Source organism: Amphibalanus amphitrite, unplaced genomic scaffold (assembly GCF_019059575.1).
Source record: "Amphibalanus amphitrite isolate SeventyFive unplaced genomic scaffold, NRLGWU_Aamphi_draft 001527F_arrow, whole genome shotgun sequence".
Lineage (NCBI taxonomy): Eukaryota > Metazoa > Arthropoda > Thecostraca > Balanomorpha > Balanidae > Amphibalanus > Amphibalanus amphitrite.
This window is the reverse complement of record NW_024883020.1, coordinates 111175-126699: the sequence shown is the minus strand read 5'-3', so window position 1 is coordinate 126699 and position 15525 is coordinate 111175.

The window sequence follows — 15525 nt, the reverse complement described above, 5'->3', positions numbered from 1 at the left end:
TCTATGGAGCGACCAATATGAAAGTTAGATGAATTTACCGGGGTTTCATGACTATTAGCAAGCAAATGTGTATCAGGAATGGATTCAGGTGGAGAATTGCGCTGGACCATGAGTGCTCGAGCGCTCCCAATTCCACGCCGGTTTGGCTTTGGAGCCGAGACAGACGATGCGGGTCAAGGTCACCGCTGGGGTAACGCTGGATTGGCTGCGCCCGAGCACCCGTAACGCGGCACAATTCTCCATCTATAGATTTTCCTATTCGCTCAGCATTGTGATACCTAGGTGTTCGTAATAGCAATTACTCTGCTTATGTACTTATCCCCGGTTATTTAAAAGAAGTTTTTGTGAGGGGATATCACGGCTATAGGTAGGTTCTCAGTTGCCCTATTCACGACTTTCAAAGAATGCTCCGATATCTAAATACCGCACAGACCTACTGCATTGGTGAATCTGACAAAAGGTCTGTGGAATTACATTCCCCCTCACCACACCCCTAAAAACTCATCCAGTGTCCAAAACCACTTTTATCGACTCGCCAAAAAAAAAAAAAAAACACACACACACACACACACAAAGCATGGGGCATGTCAGCTCTCAGTTCATTTATCATTGTCTTTACCATGGTTCAATTGCATTGCGCGATTCAAAGCACGTGAGTGCCTATATAGTATATATGTAGAAAATAATACCTACAGCAAAACATCAAAAATTACAAAGGCTACAATGCTTAAAAAGTAGGTTCATCAAGGAAGCCCATTTTAGCTTGCGTGGTGTTGCCAACCATGCGATTCCAACGCGGGCTATTCACAACGTCTGCAAAGGCACGTTAACAACTAACAAGCCGCCACCGCTGCCACTTATTCATAGATGGTTGATATCGCAGCTTGAGCGTCAGCAGCGCGGCCCACAACGCGTCGGCGCCAGCGCACGCAGCTGTTGGCACTCGGCAGCCGGTGTTGCGACTTAACGGCCGGCCGGCCCCATGAAGGAGAAGCTCTTGCTGAAGCTTTGTGATCGCCTCATAGCCGCCTTGGATGTCATCTTTCTTGGCAGATCCATCCGTTCAGATGGTACGGTGCAGTCTGGATAAAGGACGAAGTCCAACGCCGCTAACCCCGCGACCGCCACCCCAGAACGTGGCCGCAGACCGAACGGGCGTGAGGGCCGTAAGGGCCACCCCGCCATCCGGTAGGTGGCTGAGCTGCGGTGCGCGGCGCCGGCTACATCATCGCTGGTGGACGCATCGCGGCCGACGGAGGTGGGGCGAAGGGAGCGGCCTCGGCCCCTGCCTGCCGCCCGAACGCCTCCCTCGGGGGCGCAAGCCCCGCCCACGCGCCTCACCTTCTCGTGGTGGGGGTGTTTGCACCAAGAGGCGCACCTGCCGGAGTCAACCGACGACTTCAGCTGCGACCGAGTCGCACACCGTCAGCGCGGCCCCCGAGTGGGGGGCTGCGCCTAAATGAATAGCCGACGGGAGCTGCGGTCCGCGTCCCGACCACTGGGCGCGGACCGCGCCGGCGGCGATGCGAGGGGAGGCGCTGCCGCCGGCCACAGGAAGGAGAAGGAGGACGAGACGCTACCGACAAAACCAGAGACGGACACCAAACAACCCACCAGAAGAGTCACCAGAGCCATGACAAGACAAGAAGGAACGGCCGATGCCCGAGCAACTGCAACCACTGAAAGTGCAACTCTGCGTAAGGCAATGGCGCAGCTTATTGAGGCAGGAAAGCAGTGTCCCACGGAGGACTTCCAGTTGTGCACAACCGTAGAGGCGGAGACGCTACGTGAAACGATGAAGCGACTCATCCAACGGGGCAAACAGTGCACGGAGGAGGAATTCCGACTCGACAGTGGACTGCTCGAGACGTCAACAGACAAGACGGAACCTGAACCACAAGACATGCCAGCCTCCGGTCCACCGAGACGTAACTCACCTCGCAACACCCGAAGACAAGACACTCGGAGCCCTGCAGAGGACACACGCGAGGATCGGCCGAGGGATGGGGTCGTGGAGCAAGCCCAGCCGGAGAGGCCCCGTCCCTTCGCCGCCCTTGTGAGTGCAGCCAGAGCGCTCCCACAAGAGGACTACCGGCCACCAGAGCATCTGACACGAACAACACGAAGTACAAAACTAACTCACAAGGCAGAACTACACATAATTCAGTTGAACGCTAACGGCATCGGTGCAACAGAGAAGAGGGCAGAGATCCTACGATACGCCGAGGAACAAAAGGTAGATGTCCTCTGCCTCCAAGAAACCAACCTCCGACAGGGACAGGAGACCCCGAAGTTCGAGGGATGGGAGGTGGCGGCGCGGGCTGACAGAAGACAGCATCGAGGAACGCACGCCGGAGAATCCCATGGATACGGAGGTGTCCTGACCCTGGTCCGTAGAGGATGCGGCTTCGGCTTCGAACCGATAGCGTACGACGTACGAGACAGAAACTCCGACGCAGTCATGATAGATATCCAATCAACGACACGAACTGTAAGGCTGCTAAACGCGTACATAGCCACAGTAAAACCAAGTAACGAAGACACGAGAAGGGACGAGTTCAACCCGGACAGCCTCCCGCAGGGAAGAAACGTTATCATCGCAGCGGACATGAACGCACACCATGAACTCTGGGACTCCAACCGTGCGAGAGACCCCAGAGGGGGCAGGATCGCCGAGTGGATGGACCAACATGACATGTGTGTGCTCAACTCCGGAGCTCCGACGAGACATGATGCGAGCGGTAGAGGCACCACACCAGACGTCACAATCTGCCATGCCGCCCTGAGCGGCGGGATCGAGTGGTGTATCGGGGAAGACCTGGCGTCGGACCACCGCCCGCTACACATCAAGGTGGAAATGCAAGTCAAGACGCCGCCCCCAGCAAAGAGGAGAGCGAGACTGTGCCTGCGGAAAGCAAACTGGACACTGTACCGAACACTGACCGACCACAAATTCAAGCACAAGCTACGCCGCATGACATCGACCGAGGCAGCGACAAGAAAACTCACTAGAATCATGGTCCAAGCGGCAGAGAAAGCCATCCCTCGCGTGCCACCCCGGAGAAACGCGAAAGCATGGTGGTGTGAAGAAGCCGAAGAAGCCGTGCAGCAAAGAAGGGAAGCCCGAGACGCCCTGAGGAGAGACCCTGGAAACGAAGATCTGATGGCACAATGCACTGAGAAAACCGCACAAGCGAAACAAGTTGTAAAACGTGCAAAGCTGAACGCATGGGCCCGCGAATGCGAGAAGATGGACGCGGCGACAGACAACTCGCACCTCTACTCCACAATCAAGGCGATGGATGGACGCGGGAAGAAGCAGGGATCGACAGCTATCCTGAAAGTGCACAGAAGATCTGCAAAAACAGCGAAGGAAAAAGCAGATGTCATGGCTAAACACTATGCCCAAGTCAGCCAATCACAATACTCAGCCTCAAACCAGGAACTCAGAGACCACCAGAAGGCCAGACGACAGGCGGTGAACAAGGCGGTAGCCCAACCATGCAAGCAACACCCAAACTGCCGGGGCAAAGTCTGCCGTCCCTACAGCCTGACGGAGCTGGAAGTGGCCCTGTCTCACATGAAAACAGGTGCCCCCGGCCCGGACGGAGTGATGCCACAGATGCTGAAGGAACTCAGCACGGCGGGCAGGAAGACGCTCCTCAGAGTGCTGAACAAGAGTCTCGCATCGGGAGAGGTGCCCACCGCCTGGCGCAGAGCCAAGATCATACCGATTCACAAGAACGGGAAACCCCCGGAACAGCCGTCGTCGTACCGCCCCATCAGCCTCACCAGCTGCATCTGTAAACTGGCCGAACGCCTCCTCCAGGGCCGACTGGCGTACCTGCTCGAAGCGAATGGCACCCTCGTCCCAGAACAGGCGGGCTTCAGATCCGGCCGGTGCACAGAGGAGCAGATCGCCCGACTCGGCCAAGATATTATGGATGCCATGGAAGCGAAGCCCACCAAGAGAACAGTCCTGGTGGCTGTAGACATGACTGCCGCGTACGACCGTGTCAACAAAACCAGTCTGCTCTACAAGATGACGGACATGGATGTTCCACCATGTATGATGAGGTGGATCAGGAACTTCCTGGCAGATCGAAGAGCCAGAGTGGCATGGGACGAGACGGCATCCGCAGAGGTGAAGATGCGGGAGGGCCTGCCGCAGGGAGGAGTGATCTCACCGCTCCTGTGGCTCTGCTACATCAACGACCTGGCACCAGTGCTGCGGCGGCACGACGTGCAGATCGGCATGTACGCAGACGACCTGATCATCTACGCCAGTGACAGCAGCGTCCCCACAGCCCAGGCCAAGGTGCAGGCGGCAATGGACGAAGTAGAGGAATGGGTCTACGCCTGGAACATGACAATCAGCGCCACCAAAACCAAGACAATCTTATTCACCTCCAACGTACACGAAGTAAACTCAAAGAAAAAGGTGGACATCTGTCTGGGGGACACGATCATACAGCAAACCAGCGAAGTCACAGTGCTGGGAGTCGTCTTCGATACCCAACTGTCTTTCACCCAACATGTACAGCAGCTGAAGGGCAAACTGGCAAAGCGACTGCAAGTCACCAAGGCCCTGGCGGGAACCACGTGGGGTTGCAGCTCAGTAACCCTGCGAAGGATGTACTGCCAGTTCATCCAACCCGTAGCGCTGTATGGAAGCGCGGCGTACATGTCGCTGAGCCGGAAGACGAACAGGGAGAAGATGGACCAGGTCGCGGCCGCCGGAGCCCGAATCATCACGGGCTGCCCAGCCGGCACGAGGACGAGGGTGGTGATGGCGGAGGCCAACATCCGGAGCATCTCTTCTCTGGCTGAAGAACAAGGCGCGATCCTGCGAGAGAGGGTCATCCGTCTCCCTGACAGCGTCCCGGCCCGACAGACGGTCACCAGGAAGATGAGGAAGCGGCTCGTGAACCGGCAGACCTGGCGCGAAGAAGCGACCAAGATCGCGAAGGAAGCGCTGCTAGAGGAGACGGAGAGGGAGACAATGTCCCTGCCACCGCGCCCCCCGTGGCTGTCGATGGGGAAAGGAAGGATCAGCTTCCACACGGAATCTGGTGACACCACCTCCAGACATGATCCACCGGAAAGAAGGCGAGCGGCAGCAGAGCGCGTCCTGGAATCCCTGCCGCCCACGGACTCAACCTACTACACTGACGGTTCCACGGAGAAGGGGTTTGGAGTTGGCGGAGGGGGAGTTGTCCGCATCGAGCAAGGCCGAGGCAACGCGACCTGGAGCGTACCGGCCGGCAAGTGGTCAAGCTCGTACCGGGCCGAGCAAGTGGCTTTCCTGGCAGCTGTGAGGGACGCAGCGGGAGCCCCAAAGGAAGTCAAGACGACCCGCCTGTGCACCGACTCACTCTCACTGGTAACCTTCCTCAAACAGGGTACCAGAGGGCCCGCCCCAGAAACCCTTACCGAGATATGGACAGGCCTGAACCATCTCAGTCGCAGAAAAATGAACGTGCAAATCGTCTGGATCCCTGGCCACGCAGACATCGCGGGAAACGAGCAGGCAGACCAGGCTGCAAACACCGGAAGGACCCTCCCTCAAGAAACGGCCAAGATCGACCTCCCGTCGGCGAAAGTGGCCATCCGTGGTGTGTGCTGGAAGAAATGGTCTGGCACGTACCACACCACCGTGCCCCCGGAGCACACACACCGGAGAGCGACGGACGGGCGCTGCCTGAAGTATGAGAGTGAATGGGCCAGACGGGACCAGGTTCTGCTCCATCAGCTGCGAGCGAACCGCTGTCCACTGCTCCAAGCCACACTAGCCAGATGGAACAGGCCGGACACCGACGGCCTGTGTCCCGAGTGTGGCGTGCCGGAGGACACGGAACACGTGGTCTGTGAATGCCCGAAATACCAGGCGGCGCGGTCTGCGCTCCTCGGCCACACCCCGACACTGACGGTGCTACAAGAGGACCCGGACGCGGTGCTGAGGTTCTTCAGGAGGACTGGCCTCCTGCCGGAGGCCCGATGATCGGCCCGCCGGAATCGCCGGACAACAGAAGAAGAAGAAGGTGGCTGAGCAGCCGGGCGCAGCGGCGCCTGGGCGGCGGCTGCGCTGAGATGAAGTCCCAAACCGCCATGTCGCCATCACCGCCATCACCATTGCTGCAGCTGTTCCCAACCGCCTCCATTGCCGCCGTTGTCAGGTATTGCCAGCAGCCGCGCCGCGGGATGTCAGAAGCCGCGCCTCCAGCGCCCCTCTCCGCACGTGTGCAGGTGCTCTGCGGCCGCCGGGTCCGACGTCCAGGCAGAACATGATATTTCCATGCTGCTCCGACGGTGGGCTGGTCTTGTTTGGGCGTTCCTCCACTGTGACGTCGGTCACGCCTGCCCCAGCCAGGGCGCAGAGGCCGACGTGTCACCATCCGGTTGCAGTCCTCAGTCGGGTCGCAACGTGTACCTCTTCCGCAGCGTGGAGCGCGCTCCCGCTGGGCAGCGATACAGCCAAAAGTAGCATAGCATGCGGGCGGCCAGCGCTGCGCCGGACAGCGGACCCATGCCGGGGGTATGCCGGTCTCGGCCATTAGCGGGGTCGTCGGGGCCGAGGCTGTACATACAGCTGGTGACCGCGTGAGCCGCCAATCGAAGCTCACGGCTTATAAGCTCGACGCGGGCATCACACGCCGTCCCGATGGGAGCTCCACGACGCCGCCGCGAACTCCAGCGCGGCTCGCAGCGCGAAGACCAGCACGGACGGCCGGGGCAAACGGCGTGCGGGAGTCGCAGGCGACGTTCTGCGGACAGAAAGGGTTGGGCATAAGCTGGTCGGCAGGACACTCTTGAGCCGAGCCTTTGATGTAATTACAGATGATCCAGAAGCATGCACAAAAATTCATGACACACTATTCTCATTTATGTATTTGCTACATATGATATGATATACCAGCTCATGATCAGTGACGCATTCTGGGCAATATGTTCTAAAGTGAAGTAACTGAAGTTACAGCTTAAAAGCTTAAAAAAACAGCTTAAAAACACACACACACATTCGATAGCTTATGAGAATAACATGCCTTGTGTGCTTAATGCAGGAAAATATTTTTTTCACTTTTTTAGAAACAGCAAGAGTTGTCAACAAGCAATGTCAACTAGCTAAACAATTTTTATGGAAACTGCTCTAGCTAGCTTAAAGTTCCACAACGTTTCCGGAGCACCGTACCCAAACTCAGTTCATGTTACAAGAAAAAACAGTAATAATGCCTCCTAATTTTGAATGAAATATAGGTATGAGTAATTTGATTTGGAAAGCAACAAATTTCCGCACATCATTTTAGCAAAATTACTATTTTCTTCAGCCATCAGGTTACACAAAACTACGAGTATAGTAAACTTTATGATCTAGTTTACACAAAACCAAAGCCCCGATTTTAACAAATGTAGATAAAATTTAAACAATTTTAAAAAATGTATCGTGGAGAAAATGAAAAGTGTAGATTTGTAAAGCCGGGATATTTCAATTTCACGGATTAGGCACTTAAAGAAATATCTTCACCTTTCTTTGAGCCACCAGCCTTCACCCAAGTTTTACACGAATGTAGTGAAGCAGACAATGTGGCAACTCAAAATTGTGATGGTTTGAGATAATTATGACGGTAAAAGAAAAAGCAACACAAGGTTCCTTACCCTCGTTTTTTTCACATGGGTTCAGATGAGGCTTCAACTGTTGCCGACCTGAGGAGCTATAGGGACTTGAGCTTTCCAAAACTCAATTTCTAAGGGCACTGAGCAGTGTTTGGCTTTCACACGAATGCGATAGTAAGTTATATGAAGTTGACAAAGCAAGCAAAGCAAAGCATGATGCCCCGCGCGTCCGCCCGCGACCACGCCCCGCGTCCGACTCCCGACCGCCGCGTGACCCGAGGCGCCCGGCGGTCACGTGACCTACCGGCCGGGACTGCAAACGGCCATCACCACCATTCTTGTATGACGTCATATCCTACTGAGGTGCTGATTGGTCGGAATTAGATACCTGAAGGTAATTATCTGCCGTAGTTATTTTTGTTTCATTGTTTTGCGTGTTTTCTTATATGAAACGTAATTAAAAAATTTGTCATATTTTAATCACCATTAAAACATAACTGAATAGGTATAAAAGAGAACTTGATATATACTTTCCTTGTTTTTAAGAATTCCGGAATTAGATACCCGAGGGAGCAAAGAGGGAGCAAGTTGCCACGCTGATTTAATACCTCATAGTCGAAAGGTGGGCTACTAGAACTAAAAATTGCTGTGTTTGTAAATAAATAAGTGATTTGAGGGCAAAAAATGCCCGGATTTAAACTTCTAAAATTATTTTGAACATAAAATATTTCAGTTTGAGGGATGTTAAGGCCTCTAAGGGTAGGTACTTTTTAGGTATCAAATAAGTTCCTCTGCGAAAGTTCCGTCGTGAAAACGGCCACTGAAAACAATTTCACCCAAAACTGGCGAGTAAACCGGTGCCTCGCGGGTACCCCTATCCGCAACCATTTTTAACCACCCTGCCAGGAGTCAATTTAGGACATAACACTTTCGCAATTCACTCTGGAGAGTAGTTACCCTCCACGACTATTCGCGCACCAGTGGCTCGCGACCCCTCCATCGAAAGGTATTCATCGACGCCTACCTGGCAGCAGCGCCCCACAAACCCCTAGGAGATGGGGTTACCCTCCACGCCTACCCGTCGCCGACCAAGTCACGAGGGCCAAAAAAACTCCCACGCTTGACCATATTTGCGGGAAAATATCTATATTATAGCAATCTCACACCTAGAAAACATCGGTGAGAAAGTTTCACCGCGGTGGGAAAGGTCAAATCGAATTCCCATAGAAATTTCGACATGACTCAGTCACCGGCAGTCATCCAGACCGCGCCCGAAATCAGAAAGATGTGTCGCTGCTGCTTTCGTGACCTATATAAGAATCAAAATGGTCTCACTTGGTAGTTTCGGAAGAAAAAGCGTTGCCAATCGTCCCGTGATGAATATTGCAGAGGTTTTAAAGATGCACCCTAACAATTGTACTTTCGCCCCCACTTGCAAACCGCCAAACAATGTGCCAACATATCATTGGTTCAAAAAAAAAGTTAAAAAATTGTTGTAATTCAAAACTGTATGAGACAACGCCATCTAGTTGTAACAGTAGATCCAACTCCTTCAGGGCAGGTTATGTAAAGGTTCGCCATCCACGGATACGCGTTTACGATACCTCGAGTAGTTCCAACTCTTTCAGTGAGGGCTATGCCAATGACTCGACACCCGCGGGGACAATATCCGGTGCTGGGTAGCTACCTAACTGCAAAATGTGGGTACAGTGCATATTTACGAGTAATAAGGCAGGCAAGTCTGCTTACCCTCTAGCTAGAATCTGGACATGGCGAGTTAATACACATATACCACCCGCAGAGCAACGCTTAATTCGCCAGCTTCGGGTGAAATTGTTTTCAGTGCAGTTGGACTGGTCGGAGCAGGTCGGCAGCAGGTCAGTTGGACTAGTTGGGAAGATGGAATGGAGTAGAAAGAATGAAAGACGTTGGAATGGGATAACCGAAATATAGCATGACTGAGCTGTGGGATTGGAAACAGCTCGGTGACTCAATAAGTGACTAGGTCAAACGGCTAGACTGCACTGACTTGGCTTAGTTGACTTGGTTATTGACTTAAGTCTGACTTTGCGGCACGGTACGTCACTTGTCGAATAGCGGCGCGATGTCGCCGTTTGCGGCGCCGCCAGTGACGGAGTGCGCCGCCGCTCGTCGTTGCTGCGCCGCTGTTCGTCGTTGCAGCGCCGTCGGTCGACCGTGTCGGAACAGACGGCCGGCCCGGGCCTGGTGTCTCGGACTGCGGTTTATGGGCGGCCGCCGGATCCCGGCTGCGGCCGCGATATCGTCAGCCGATACAAACGGCAGACGAGAAATGGAGATGGAGAGCCGGTCTGGGCGGGATTCAGATCAGATCTGGATACTGGTGACAGTGGTAGGAAAGAGAGGGGAGAGGGCATGTGCACTGTGCAGTTATACGGCGAATTGCTGCAAAAACAGGCCAGAGACAGTTTGGTCAATATCTGCCTACAGCACTGAAGTCATTCGTGACAGTGCTTATAAGATTGTCTCAACAGCTATAACTTTGTCTTTTGCGCTCTACTGTTACACGCCAAAAGCACATAGAAGTCCAGGTCACTTTCCCAGTTGCTCTAGATAATTCAATACACCTACGATGGGGGATTTTCTAATGTAATTCGTTAAAATTAAAAAAGCTGTTAATTTTCTCTCTGTGTACCCAGTATATTCCTTAACACTAATTCAGCGTTTCAGTGACTCAGATTCATTTGAAACCACGCAAGGTTGGCGCCTTTCGATAAATAACGTATTGGTCCAATAGCGAAAGCCTTCCGCCATTCGATTTCAGCCCGAGCGCCACGGCACCAGTGAATTATGCATGCAAATTTAGAGCAAGTGGTGAAAGCCGTCTCCAAATCCCTGTGTTCCAGCTGATTTGAGTTTCGCCGGACCGAGCTGTCTCCGTATGCAATAAATTGTCTCGTTTGCCGGCTGAGATACGGAGCCATCCGGGGGCGGCGGCTGGCCGCTTTATTCCCCTGCGCCCTCCCGGCCCGGCCGATAACACTAACCCGACGAACCGCTCGCTGCCGTCCCTCTTTTCTGGGCAGCGCTCTGTCGGCGATGGCCAGCGCTCTGTCGGCGATGGCCGCTCTCCCTGAACGGAACAGCGTCCATCAGCGACGCCCTCGCCGCCCGCCTCCACCAGCGTTCGAGGCGACAAGTGGCGCATTTCGTCTCTGTGCCACTAGCATGCTGACCCGGCTGGAAGCCTGGCCGCGCCTGCCCGAGATCCGGCCTTTTACGCGGTCGCTGGTTCCGTTATCTTCACTGCTCAGACTCTCGAGAAAGCCTCTCTCGGCACTAAGCTCCCCATAAACCATTTATCCGGCCGGCGTACTTTATCAACACTTTATTTGGGCGCCACCTTAGGCTCTCATTTAACCGGATTTCCATTTCTGAGCGTTATTAGGAGCTGCCGAGCGGCGGCGGCGGCGGCGCGGCGGCGGTGGCGCGGGTGACAACTGTGGCGCAGCGGCGGCGGAGACGGCGCGCGGCTCCTGCATATTCATCGCGTCGGTGTCTGGCTAATATTATGAACTCTGGGAAGGGTGCTATTGATTACCGGCGGGCGTGAGCGGGGTTTTTGCGCCGAGATCCATAATCAGAGTCGGAGATGGCTGCCGGCGCGGCTGCAGACGGGGAAGGTTACAGGCCGGGGAGGAGAAGAGCGGAGGGAGAGGGAGGGCGCAGGGAGCGGGGCTGATAGGCGGTAACTGAAACAAACCGGAACTGGGGCATAACGATAGCTGCCTTTTACGGTTAACAGAGAGGACATATGCTGTCCATATTTGATTTCATGTTTCTGATGATTTGATCAATGTTCTGATGAAGCCTGCCTTCACTATGAAGCTGCAATGCATTATGGTCGATAACCAAGATGATGTTGAGCTGAACATGAATAAAAGACAAGAGACTAAAATATCACATTGGTATTTCTTGCTAGCTTATAGCGACTGCGCCTAAGCGCAAGAAACTGGGACCATTCCCGGGCTTTGACTTTCCGCCAAGAATAAATGATGTAGATTAGGCGTAGAAGAGGCCTTTATCTGGGAATTAAGGTTGCAAATGAGCGCCGCAAAGCGTCTCGGCTGGTCATCCATTCGCCGGAGCCGCACTAAATGCGCGGATGGAAATGTGGCAGCTCTGTTACAAAAGAAAAGTTACAGCCAGTCACACAAAATTGGAGACTTCTCGATATTTCTAGCTTGACATATTGCTGATTCTTCTTACATGTAGCATATGAATACTCGTACTTTATATCTATTTATTTATGCATTTACCGATCTATCAACTATCATCTATCTACCTATCTTTTCACACATCTAGCTATCTGTCTATCTATCTATCTATCTATCTATCTATCTATCTATCTATCTATCTATCTATCTATCTATCTATCTATCTATCTATCTATCTATCTATCTATCTATCTATCTATCTATCTATCTATCTATCTATCTATCTATCTATCTATCTATCTATCTATCTATCTATCTATCTATCTAACTATCTATCTATCTAATATGCTATATCTATTGATCTCGTCGTGGCCAAGTCTATGCCCACGCCTGGCTGGACATCCCGTCACCCGAGGACAGACCATCCCTCCCTCCGTCCCGTCGGAGGACTGCCCCCGGCGTCCTCCAACCCGCGCCGACCGCGGCGGCGGCCGGCGGCGGCCTGTCCCCACCATAAAGCCTGGGAGAATTGATAGCGGTGCCGGTGCGGCCCACATGAGGTCGCCTCCGGCCGCCGCTGTAAAGCCATCAGGCGTCGGTCGCGCTGCGGAAGCGGAGCCGCGAGGGGCTGCGGCGCTCCGGCTCTCGGCTCGGTAATGATGCCGATCACTCGATACTGGTGCCGATGGCGAACTAATTGGACAGGTGGATGTGACGCGGCCAGCCTTTATGGCACGCCAGACGGTGCTCGGAGCACGGGTTCCGCTGGGGAGCACGGGTTCCGGTCGGAGGAGAGTGTGGGAGCCAGGGAGGAGTGGTCGGAGGAGCGGTCAGTGGCGACGGACACAGGATGGTGAGAAGGCGGCTAGTCACCGGTCTCAGGGGTGGTAATGAGGGGTGATTCACCCGTGTAACAATTAAGGCTTCTTGAATCCAACGGTACCCAAGTGATGAATCCTTTCTGGCGTTACGGAGTGCATTCGATATGTGCACTGGAGGATTATCTAGGTTTCAACTAGGATTATTGAATGAGTAGACAAATACCAACTTTCAAAATAACCGAAAGAACCAGGAATATCAGCAGCTCTCCGTCTGCTGCAACATTGAGCGTCACAGTTCCCGGCGACCTGCGCTGATTGCAGGTGACGGGCCTGCACGCAGCGGCGGTCTCCCGCCATACCACACTCAGCCAATCACCGTTCACAAAAGACCGTATTTGTTCTTCATCAGGGCGGCGCCGAAATTCTGCTCCAACTTTCGGTTGCTCTCTTTTAACTAGCGGCGTTGCCCAGTCATGCATAAGAACCGGGATAAAATGTTGGGGTGATATGGTGCGAGATTTAGAGTATGGTGCGGTGGAGAAATGTCTGAGCGATGATGGAGCCGCCGCGGTCTGACGTTGGGGAGAGCTCCCAAAAGCGGCAACCTTTCACAGGGATTGTGGAAAACGATGGTTTGGTGGATCTTGAGCTGTGACACATGTTTGGTCAGATCGATGACATATCCTCGAGAATGTAATGTCAGTTATTTCTTTTTGCAATGCAGATAAGCAACCGATTTTAACCCGTGTGCATTTTGATATAGACTTCTCCTTTGCTTGCCTAGTTATCAATAGGCGTGTTGCAAAGTTTTGTAATGGCTTTTGTTGCATGTCAATGATTACGCTAAGAGAGCAACCGTCATCATAATGCCGTCCACCGCGCGAAACTGCCTCCATCCTTCCATCACCATCTGCCACCGCCACCATGCCACCACCACCACCACTACCACCACCACCACCATCACTACCACCGCCGCCGCCGCCATCACGCCGTCGAATTTCCCCAGAGCGGCCAAGTCGCATTTGCATCTCTGGTAATCGGGTTAGCGGGGGCCGTCGGCGGCGACGCAGCCGTCTCGGCCGTCGGCCGGGCCGGCTAATCTGATCTGCAGCCGGCACCGGCGACGCCGACATTCGTCCTGATTAGAGTCCGGCCGCTCCCGGCGCGTCCCCGCGGGTCCTGGCGGATCCACGGCGGATCCTGTGGAGCTGGTGGATCCCAAGTGGTCTTTGCGGGTCCGGTGGACTTGTGAGTGGCTGGAAACTGGCCAGGAGAGAGCTGTGGGGTCGCATTGGGATGCTGATTGTGTCGGCTGAACGGTGGTGAGCCGTGCTGGCATCTGAAGGTTCGTAGGTGCATTGTGGGATTAATGAAGTTGACTGAGCCCGGCGCGAATAACTCGTAGCTTGACTGCTGGTCGTGGGTCCACATTGAGGCTCAACTCTTTGGTTGGTCTACTAAATGGTAGAGAACAAGATTCCCGTGGGTTCTCCCTAACCACGTTAGCGCAGTGGGGCGCACCGGTGGCGGCGAACAACACCGATTGGTCTCAGTTTATCTCGAGGCGACTCGGACCACCCCCTGAGACCTAATACTAGTGGTCAAACATTCCTCACTATGAATGGCCACGAAAATACCCCGAACAATTGACCGTTCGCGAAACAGATCTCAGAAAGGACCGACAAACTCCACATTAAACCCATCTCCACATCGCTGAGGGGAAAAGCGGGGGAGTAATATCTCGGGAGGGAAACCACATTGGTTCAAATGGGCGGGTCAAAGTGCCCACTAGGACCGGGCTATCTGTGTCGCGGCCCACCACAGGTAATCCCTTGTCGCCCCGTGTCGAACCCTTCCTCTCAGCTGCTCGGAACACAAGCCCGCCCGATCACCGCACCGCTCGGGCGGGCCTGTGCCGGGCCGCGCGGGCCGCGGATTACCGATCCGCTCCTGCTGAACCTCACCAGCCGCAGGTCAGCACGTGCCGCGTGCCGCGGGCAGCGGCACGAGACGGGCTCGCCGCGTCCTGATGGCGGTGCCGTCACGGCCCGGCGACCACCGCCGCCGCTGCGCCGTTTTACGAGCGTGTTTTGCCGGCGTGGCCAGCGCGGCGGCGGCGGCGGCGGCGGCGGCGACGGCCACATTCAGTCAATATCGCGCTATCTGTCACCGGGCTGGCCGACGGCCGCGCCCGCTCTCCAGTGGCTCGATGCGGGAATATGGCCGCCCGTGTCGGCGGCGGCGGAGGCGACGGCCGCTCCGATGTATGTACCTGATTAAGGCCGTATTTCAACGGGCGCGGCGGCGACTGTGAGCGGGCGGCGAGCGAGATAGCGCGACCCCCCGCCGTCCGCCATCGCCGCCGTCGCCCGCGACCCGCCTGACGGACACGGTTTACCACCCGAATCCATCACCCGAATAAAAGGAGTCGAATTAAACAGCTCCATAAAGCGGGCGGCGGCGTGGCCGAATTGTGGCCATCGGCCGCGCCGGGACGACCACGGCTCGGCGGTGCAGGGCGCCGCGCCGCCGTCACCGGGTGGTGGCCCTGGCGTCGACGGCACTCTAATCCCGCCGTCCGGGCAGAAATTAGACTGCTCGACGGCGGCGCGGCGGCCGACCGAGTCCGGCCGTCCCATCTCCTTGATGGTGATTTATTAACATTTATCCTTAACTAGATTCGGCGTGTTTCGCGGGCCGAGCTTTTGATGCGTCCCAGAGAGGTCGTTCCATTGTTTTACTGGCCGGTCGGCGGGCGGGCGGCGGTGAATGGAATGGCTGCCGCGGCCCGCACCGCGCACCCGGCGCCCCACCGCCGCGCCGCCGACGCTACGACCTCTGATCCTTTGTCGGCGTAAAAAGCCGGGCACTATCGGCGGATGAGAGCCTGCAAGCTC